This window comes from Peromyscus maniculatus, chromosome 2, assembly GCF_049852395.1.
Source record: "Peromyscus maniculatus bairdii isolate BWxNUB_F1_BW_parent chromosome 2, HU_Pman_BW_mat_3.1, whole genome shotgun sequence".
In the NCBI taxonomy this organism is placed as follows: Eukaryota; Metazoa; Chordata; class Mammalia; order Rodentia; family Cricetidae; genus Peromyscus; species Peromyscus maniculatus.
The window spans coordinates 108893980-108904005 of NC_134853.1; positions in this window are offsets into that span (position 1 = coordinate 108893980).

The window sequence follows — 10026 nt, forward strand, 5'->3', positions numbered from 1 at the left end:
AAGCTAGGACATTTTTACAATATCTTGATTCTTTCTTTGACTTTCCGCAGACTAATAGGCAATTTTCCATTATTGGGCTTCTTTGTTGTTGTGTTACTGTTTTTGAGACAAGGTCTTCTGTAGCCCACACTCACTCTACACTTCAGCTCTTGGTCTTCTGCCTGCTATCTTCCAAATGCTGGATGACAGGCAAATGCCACTTTATCATTCATTGCAACTTTTGGTGTAGTCATATGATCTGTATGGATGTGTGAGTGTGTGTGTGTGTGGGGGGGGGGGGGGCAAGGAGGCCACAAATCAACATTATGTGTCTTTCTCTGTCACTCACCTCCTTGTTTTGTCAGTTAGGGCCTGTCCATAATCCTAGAGCTTATCAATTCTGCTAGGCTGGCCAGCCAATAAGTTCCAGGGATCCAGTTGTGTCTACCCCCCAACCAGTGGGGGTTGGGCTTTACAGACAAGCACACCATATCTAGCCTTTATGTAGGCACGGAGGAATCAATTGAAGATCATCATGCTAATGCAGCAGAGATTTTACCAACAAAGCCATTTCCCCAGCCTCTCCATTGTTTGTTTTTATTTTTATGTGTATGGCTGTTTTGACTCCATGTATGTCTGTGCACCCTGTGTGTGTCTGCTGCCTGCAGAGGCCATAAGAAGGATTCAGGTAGCTGTGAGCTGCCTTATTGGTACTGGGGATCTACCTCAGATCCCCTCAAAGTGCAGCCAGTCTTTTAAACTGCTGAGACGTCTCTCCAGCCCTTTTGTTCTTTATTATTTGTTCTCTTTGATTTTCACTGGAAATTTTGTTTATTTCCATATACCAGTTCACCTCTTCCATTCATATATAGTAAATTGGGAATCAAAATAATCATCTTACCTTAAACATAAACTGTGTTTTGCCTTATTGGCCTAAAAATTAATGCAGATGCCAAATAATCAATTAAAGAGCAGAAAAGGGAGGGGAGGAAGGGGGAGGGAGGGAGGGAGGGAGGGAGGGAGGGAGGGAGGGAGGGAGGGAGGGAGGGAGGAAAGAAAGGCAGGCCTCTGTGTACTAAATGGTGTGACAGTGGCTTGGAAATCACATAAAACCCCTAAGAAGTGTGTGATTTACTAACTTCCAGTAGGATCAGGTATCGTGGTTGAGTTAAGCAATTTATCATCAGCCCTGAATAATCCGGTATATTACCCACTCTGTAGATAATCCACAATGGAACCATTTATGTGGATTTTTTTCCACAGAAATTTATGTTAGCGGTGGGGATTTTTTTTTTAATTCTACAAAATATATCTGACTGCATTTATTTTTTAGTTTCTATTTATAATTTTTCTCACAGAAAAGTTTATTTATTAATCTCTCCTTTCTCTTTTGGAGCATTTTATAATTTGTTTTTAGACAGGGTCTCATTATTTAGTTCTGGTTGACCCAGAACTCTCTACATGGATCAAGCTGGCTTCAAACCCACAGAGCCACCTACCTCTGCCTCCCAAGTGATGGTATTAAAGGTGTGTGTCATCATGACTGGCCCTACATTTTCTAAATTAAGGGTTTGGGATCTAGTTCTGTACCAACAGAACTATATGGGTATGGCTTCCATCTTTAGTGCTGCACAAAACCAGGCTGGCCTCAAACTCACAGAGATGCCCCTGCCTATGCCTCCCAAAGGCTGGGATTAAAGGTGTGTGCCACCACTGTCTATCTTACTTTCATATCACATGTGATAAATACAAACAACTCTTGAGGGGGCTGGAGACACAGTTCAGTAGTTAAGAGTTTGTTCTGGTCTTGCAAACCAACTTCTGTTCCCAGCACCCATGCTAAGCGGCTCATACCTACCTATAACCTCAGATCCAGGGGGATCTGATGACTCTGGCCTTTGAGGGTACCCACACTCAAGCATTACCCACACACAGACATAAACACATACACATAATTTAAAAAATATTAAACCTAAAAAGAGAATTTTTTCTAACAATAATTTGAAATCGTATTAATAAATTTGTTATCCTGCATATAGGCTTCTTTCACAAAGAACTGTTGATTTGGGAAACAATAGATACTACTTGATGGGAAAGAACAAATATTCATTACGACTGTGCTGAATCAAAAGAAGCCTGGGAGGCTATTCCCCATTATAGCTGTATTTATACCCTCCCTTGAAATCACAGAAGGGAAAGTCATTGAAGGACTCTCCTCTAAACTGTATACCATAGCAATCTGGGGGGAAATTTCCATTGTAACCAGGAGATAAAAATTACTAATGAATAGCAAAAGAACTGTATTTGTTTCTAGACTATTGGACCTCTTATCCTCTAATATTATTTCAATCTTTTTTCTTGCGTTTCATGACTTTGACATTTTAGTTTCATTAGGAATTCAATGCATTCAATTAACTTTTAGTGGCTGTCCATTGCAGGTCAGTCAGACACTGTTCTTGGTTCTTTTAAAAAGAGAACAAGTATGGGATATCTCTAACACTTTCATCTATTTCTAGGGATTTCATAATTATTGGTGTAATGGTGATAGATTGCCATAATGGATGAAAGCTGTTGTTAACCATATAATGAGAAATCCCAATTATTTGCACATATTTTTATCTTAAAAGAAAATATTAGTAATGATGTTGTAGTAATGTATACTCAAGAAGAGAAGAAGGCTGAGCATGTTGGTACATGCTTTAATCCCAGCAATCAGGAGACAGAGGCAGGAGAATCTCTGTGAGTTTAAGGCCAGCCTGATCTACATACTGAGTTACACCCAGTGGTTACACAGCAAGACCCTATATCAAACAGTAAAAATAAAAATATTTAAGTTGATTACTAAAATCACAAGCAAGTTCTGAGAATGCTTCTAAGAAAATTTTACTTTCTAAGGCTCTATTTGGCAAAATTTGGAAACTCTGAGGCCAAAAATCTATAATAAATAAATTAAACCAAGAAAATTAAAAGCAAAGCTTCTCCTTACAGTAAAATACTACCTAACACATTTATTTACTTATTTATTATATGTTATATGTAGATAGGTAGATAGAATCATAATAGAAAAGTCATTTTCCAGCCTCCAATGCACTAATGAATTTATATTTTTGTTTGTTTGTTTTCACTGCATTAATCAACTTAATCAAAGCCTGTCATGCATTGGATATATTGAATGAAAGGCTTTTTAATACATTATTCACAACCACAGATTACATACTAACTACAAGAGGGAAAAGGCCCTTCTCATTGGAGAATTCCAGTGGACACCCACCTAACCAAGTAATCCAACTTCACATCATGGACAGCTGGAAGAGCAGACAGGAAGTGCTTCGGGATGTAATGCAATAACCCACATACAGCATCACCTGTACAGTATTCCTGTCCAAAAATGGTCATCTTGAACCTAACCACGAGGAAGAAATTAGCCAATTCTAGATCAAATAGGGATATTTATTACCAACATAAGTGGCTTAATTTCTCTTTAAAATATCAGTGTTGTAAAGGCAAAAAAAAAAAAATGCTTCAGATTAAAGTTGACTAAAGAAACACAGCAGCCACCAAAAACAGAGTGCGTGGCTCCAAACCGGAATCAAACAAAAACCAACAGCAGCCTCAAGAAGCTGAAGACAAGGTGAACAGCTGCTGCACGGGCCATGGCACAGTTTTACTAAAACTCAGTGTCTTGATGTGCTCTTGGTGTTATGGTTGCGGGGAGGGGCTGCATTCTCCTGGGGCCTAGGAATTACACATGCAAGCATTTAGAGCAAAGGTGTCAAGATAGTGACCACTTTCGGGTCGCCAGTTATAACAAGCAAACAGCAATATCAAACCAACAAGCAAAGCCAGAGCTGTAATAAAGAGAGGAATATGCAGAAAAATTGAGGCGGCCATCGTGCTGCCTTTTCTAGGGCTTGTCTTTTATCCAAATACAGATTTCAGGAGATATTTTAATACTCAAAATTCAAGACTAACTTTTATTTATTTATTTATTTATTTATTTATTTATTTATTTATTTAGACAAGGGGTCTCTCTAATACTCAAGATTCAAGACTAACTTATTTATTTATTTATTTGTTTGTTTGTTTATTTATTTATTTATTTATTTATTTATTTAGACAAGGGGGTCTCTCTGTGTAGCCCTGGCTGGCCTGGAACTCACTATGTCCACCAGGCTGGCCTTGAACTAGAAGATATCTGCTACCTCTGCCTCCAGAGTGCTAGGATTAAAAGCATACACCGACTAGTCTGGCTAACCTTGAATTTAGGATCCTCGTGCCTCCAGCTCCCTCCGAGTGCCTGCATTATCACACTGTTTATGCAGTGCTGGGGACTGAATCCAGGCCTAGTGATCTTATTCCCAACTTTGTTTTCTTTCCTTCTCTACCCCCACTCCCCCTTTTTCCTTTTCTTTCTCAGATTGAGGGTTTTTTTTTTGTTTGTTTGTTTTGTTTTTTTGTATGTTGTAGGAATTTAGCAGAATCATTGTATGGAGTAGATATTAGAATGAACAGCTGTTTTTTTATAAGTACTTTCACCTTGAAAAATCCTTGTGGGAAACAATGATTGTTTTCTTGAAGAGACTTTGCAGGCAACCCATGACTTTGGTCACAAGACGCCTCAGGCACACCTGAGGCTCTTGTATTATTGTGTATTGCACAGGACACATAATAAAGGACTAGAGTCATGGAGGAATGTGGTGTTGTCCTTCAGTAAGACGTGTAAATTAAGATTAGGGACCTTGGTATCAGGAAATTCTTTGTGCAACTTTCACTAAATATGCCTTTGTAGGGCTGTTGGGGGTGGGGGGCTCACTCCATCAGAAGAGGCTGGACCTTCCTGCTGCTACACAGGCCTTAAAATTTCATCTTGGAATGCCCTCTCTCTTCAACTGACCCACGCCACACAATGCACCCTGACATTTATCTACTTTATGTTTTCTCCTTTTTGCCTTAAATTAAATTTCTATTTGAATCCTAAGAATGTGATGGCTTTTGATTGACATGTTTGAGGTCAACATCTTTGGTGATCTTAGCTTTGGTCTGGCAACAAAGGACACCAAAAAGGAGCAGGACATATGACATGGGTTTAGCCTGTGCTGCTAAATTAGTGACAATATTTCCATTGGGTGTTCTTTCAAAAGTAGATGCTGTGTATGAAAGGTTTTCCTCATGAGATTACAGCAATTTAAAGGTCATTCAGTTCTACAGACCACTTAATTGTGCCCCATTAAGCATTTCTCAAAAAAAAAAAAAGAAAGAAAGTGTGTGTGTGTGTGTGTGTGTGTGTGTGTGTGTGTGTGTGTGTGTGTAGCATTCAAGGTCTGCCAATATCAGCATTGTCTAACTTAGAAAGATTTTTTTTTTTCCTGGCTTCTCTCACTGACCCGATGTATAATGCACTGACTTTTCATTTTTATTGCTCAAGGTCAGCTGGATGAGTGGTTTGGGCTCATTTAGAAGCCATCTAATGCTTTTGTTCTCAGTTAATATTTTCTTTAAAGGTCACCTACCACTGACACCTGTCAGGTTACAGTTGTCATAATCAGGAATAAGACCTTCACTTGATAAAACACAGTGAACACACTGTCCAGAGATTGGCCAGAAGAGTAGATGAAACATAACCACTTAACAGATCACTCTGCAGGCTCTCGTTTTAGGCCCAGGTTCCTTGTGGGTAGTTTTTGTTAACCAGGTACCAGAGGTAGAAGTGTGGGGAGAGAAATCAGAACAGAGTAGAGAGCTCCGTGTTGAAAAGCACACAGGCAGCCCTCACCAAGATGCCTGCCAAAGGGAAGTGACAGCCACTGAGTGACAACCAGGAGGTGGAGCTAAACAAAGAGCAAACAAAATAAAGCCAAACCACTAAGATAAACAAAAGGCCAAACCACAATGCAAAATGTGTGAGAAATTTGAATATAATTAGAATATTATGGGGAAATTCTTTGACTCCAAAGAAGAAGAGTTCAGAGGGTGCTTTTGTATTTTCTTCAGCGGCCTCAGTACGGAAGCTATGATTGTATACAGCTACTTGATACCATCTCCCACTTAATTAGTTCTGATAGTATGGTTCTTGCTTCAGCTACTGCTAACCTATAAGCAAAAGGTACCAGAAGTGTCTTTGAGATTTTTCAGACCTCTTAAGTTTTCCTTCCATCAGACCCTTAATTCCCCTATTATGTTTAAAACCATGTACTGGTCTCCTTGTCTGCCAGACATTTTGACAAGGAAGGTTGCTTGATGGTCTGACTTGGAACTAGACCAAAGTTGAGCCTTAAGGCAGCAGTCATGTGCACATAGCAAGGGAAAGATGTAAAGACAGTTTCCAGGTCATGATGCCAAATATCCTAGGTGGTGTAGTCGTCCTTGGCTCAACATCAGAGTGATGACTTTGTCATTTCGTTTTGGGGGAGAGTAGGAGAAAGTTGGGTTCCTCTAATCATAATTAAAAAGAATAATTACCATATTCATAATGAAATTATTTTTCCTTCTAAGACTCACTTGTGTGTAAAACTATTGATTGACTATGGTAGAGCATCACAAAACCAAAAAGCATTTTCTCAGTTTCTTTAACACTATAGATTAAGCCAATAAATATTTATTGTGCACCCATGATGGGAGTTTAAATAGAATTCAGTGGAAATGTAATTGGTGATAGGGAGCTATGAATAAAAAGTACACACCTTTCGTCCCAGTACTTGGGAGGCAGGTGAATCTGTGAGTTCAAGGTCAGCCTAGTCTACATAGTGAGCTCCAGGCCAGCCAGTATGCATAGTAAGGCCCTAAAAAAAAATAAATTTAAAAAGGCAGAGTCTTGCCTGCAGTGAGCAAGTTATCTACCACTTAGCTTCACTCTCAGCCCAGAAAGACAATTTGGGTAAAGCAGTGCTGACTGAAAGAGAAATAAATATTGTCCTTCCCAACATGGCATCCTCCAACTGTACACAAATGTTAGGTCTGTACAGGGTGATGCTGAGAGACAGAGCAAGCATTTGAGCACCCACAATTACAAAATGTATGTTGTCAGGAGGATAAGTGATGTCTTGTGAGAAAATAAAAATATAAAAGGTCCTATAGAAACTCAAACCTTAGTGAACAAAAGTCAAAGAGACCTTGAAATAATCCATCAACAGGTCCACATTGGCTACCTGTATTAGACCGACAAGCTTATACTTGATGACCAAGAAAAGCACAGGCTCTATGAGTCAAGGACTAGGAAGCAGCCAGCAATAGCACTGACCACCTTCAGCATCCCTTCTGTGTGAGTAGAGCATCCTAACACTGGCTGAGTGTAGCCTCTTGCTCTCCCAGCCCCATAACAATGGATAAACTGAGACATGTTTGCATTCTGTCCAAGCCATACTGTGACAAGATGGTTATCAGTTCTCAATTCAGGTGTTAGAATGAAGTACTGGGGATCACTCAGAATAATGTTGTATATTATCTTGTCTCCTCTCCACCTCACCCAGTTTTACAATTCACCCACATTTGTATAGAACTTTAGCAGACTTTGTGTCTTGATCCTTAACGATAAACACAATTATCTCCCTGATCCTTTTGTTAAAAATAACTCATTCCAATGGAAAGAAAAAAAAGAGGGGTAAATACAAGAAAAAAAGGGAAGGCAAAAGAGATAGAAATTACATAAAGAAATATGAAAATCTGTTAGATAGCAATGTGTTAAAAAAAAAAAAACTTGCAGGACTGGAGAGATGGCTCAGTGGTTAAGAGGACTCATTACTCTTGGAGAAGACTTGGATTCCATTCCCAACACTCACACGGTGGCTCACAACCATTTGTAACTCCAGTTACACAGGATCCAACAGGCATGTATGGGGCACACATACATGCATGCAGGCCAAACATTCATGTAAAATAAACCTAATAATTTTTTGAAAACTTGCAAATGCTTTCATTGTAGATACCTCAGGCTGGGAATAGTGATTGTGATGGTTAATAGTAATTGTCAATTTGACAAGGTCTAGCATCAGCTGGGAGACAAGCTTCTGGGCAGACTGTAAAGGATTATATAAATTAGGTTCGTTGAAGTGTAAACCTTCACCTGAACTGTGAGGGGCACCATCCCATAGGCGGTACTGAATGAAAGGGGAAAGCCAGCTAAGCACTAACTTCCCCGCTCTCTGCTTCCGGACTATAGATACAATGTAACCAGCTGCTTCAAGCTCCTGCCGCCATGATTTTTCTATCATGATGGTCTCTGCTCTCAAACTGTAAGCCCAAATAAACACTTCTCTCTTTAAATTGCTTTTATTGAGACTTTGTATTATAACAACAAACAGTAACTAAGACAGAAAGTGGCCTGTGATTATAATCCCAGTAGTTAGCTAGAAGCTAAGACAGGAGGATCAGTGCCAGCCTGGGCTCTATAGTAAGACTCTATCTCAAAAAGGCGGATGGGGCCAGGTGGTAGTGGTGCATGCCTTTAATCCCAGCACCTGGGAGGCAGAGGCAGGTGGATCTCTGTGAGTTCGAGGCCAGCCTGGTCTACAGAGTAAGTTCCAGGACAAGAGGATGGAGGTTCCTGAAAATGACAGATTTCCTGGGATAACTTCTTATTAAATAACAAGAACGTCACAATTTAAGAATAGAGAAGGAAGGATGTTCATTAAACAAATTTCCATCTAATTAACCCCCGATGGCTAGGGTAAGAACCAATGGTCCTGCTTTTTCTAGCTGGGATAAACTGGAACACTCCTTTTTTTTTTTTTTTTTCTATTTTTTAGATTTATTTTACGTGTATAAGTGTTTTGCCTGCATGTAGATATGTGTACCATGTACAGCCCTGGTGCCCACAGACCTACTAGAACTGGAGTTACAAATGACTGTGATCCACCAGGTGGATGTAGGGAACTGAACCCAGGTCCTCTACAAGAGCAGCCAGTGCTCTTAACCCCTGAGTCATCATTTGAGCCCCTGAGTCAGAACACTTTTAACTCTGGTTTTGCTCAGCAGTAGTCGTTAACCTCATTTCTCCACTCTGCTCTAGTTTTTTACCATATTGGTCATTTCAAAAGCTGCTTTGTCTTTTATAAGTAGAGACCTTGGCAGATAATTGTTGAGACTTCTTTCCTGAGTTATACATGTTTGGAGTCAAGAGTTCATTGAACTCACATGTAAATATGTGAAAATGCTACAAAATAATAGTAAATCAATCTTAGCAGGGTTTTTTTTTCCCCCCTATAAAAGCATTGAATCAAATATAACTTGGCTAACCTACTCCTCAATGTCAAAGATAAAATGATTTAACTTTTTGGTATAAGAAGCATTTGGCAGATCTGGGAGCAGCAGCAGTTTTGAGCCAACCATGTTTCCAAAGGGAAGCTCTTTGACATGAGAGTTTGTCTCCAACTGGCAGGGTTTAGGAGCAGACATTCCTAAAATAACACATTTTAGACATCGTATTTTATTATAAAAATAGAAAAGTGTTTCCAGGGCTTGTTTCTGCTGTGTGTGTGTGTGTGTGTGTGTGTGTGTGTGTGTGTGTGTGTGTGTGTGTGAGTTCACCCCTGATTATCTTCCTTTACTGGTTTCCACCTTAACACCTTGAAACAGTCTTTTATTTGAGTTTCAGCGAGGCTAAATGAGAGCAGGCTCCCAGGATCCAACTAGCTTTGCCACCCGAAATGCTACAGTTACAGACATGTCCATCTTTTTACTGTGAATTCCGAGGTTTGAACTCGGACCCAGTCTTAGTTTGCTCTCTATTGGTGTGATAGCACATCATGACCCAAAGCAACTTAGGGGGAGGAAAAACATTTTGACTTACACTTCCACACCACAGTCCATCCTTGACTGAAGTCATGTCAGGAACTCCCGGCAGGAATTAAAACAGAAAACGCGGAGGAAGAGGGCTTGCTCAGCCTGCATGGGAGAGGCACCGCCCACTGTGGGCTGGGCCCTACCACATCAATCATTAATGGAGAAAATGCCCTCCACATACACACTCGTGCAGGGTGGACAATGGGATGGGGCGCTGTTTCAGTCAAGGGCCTCTCTTCCCAGATGACCCTGGCCTGTGTCGGGCTGACA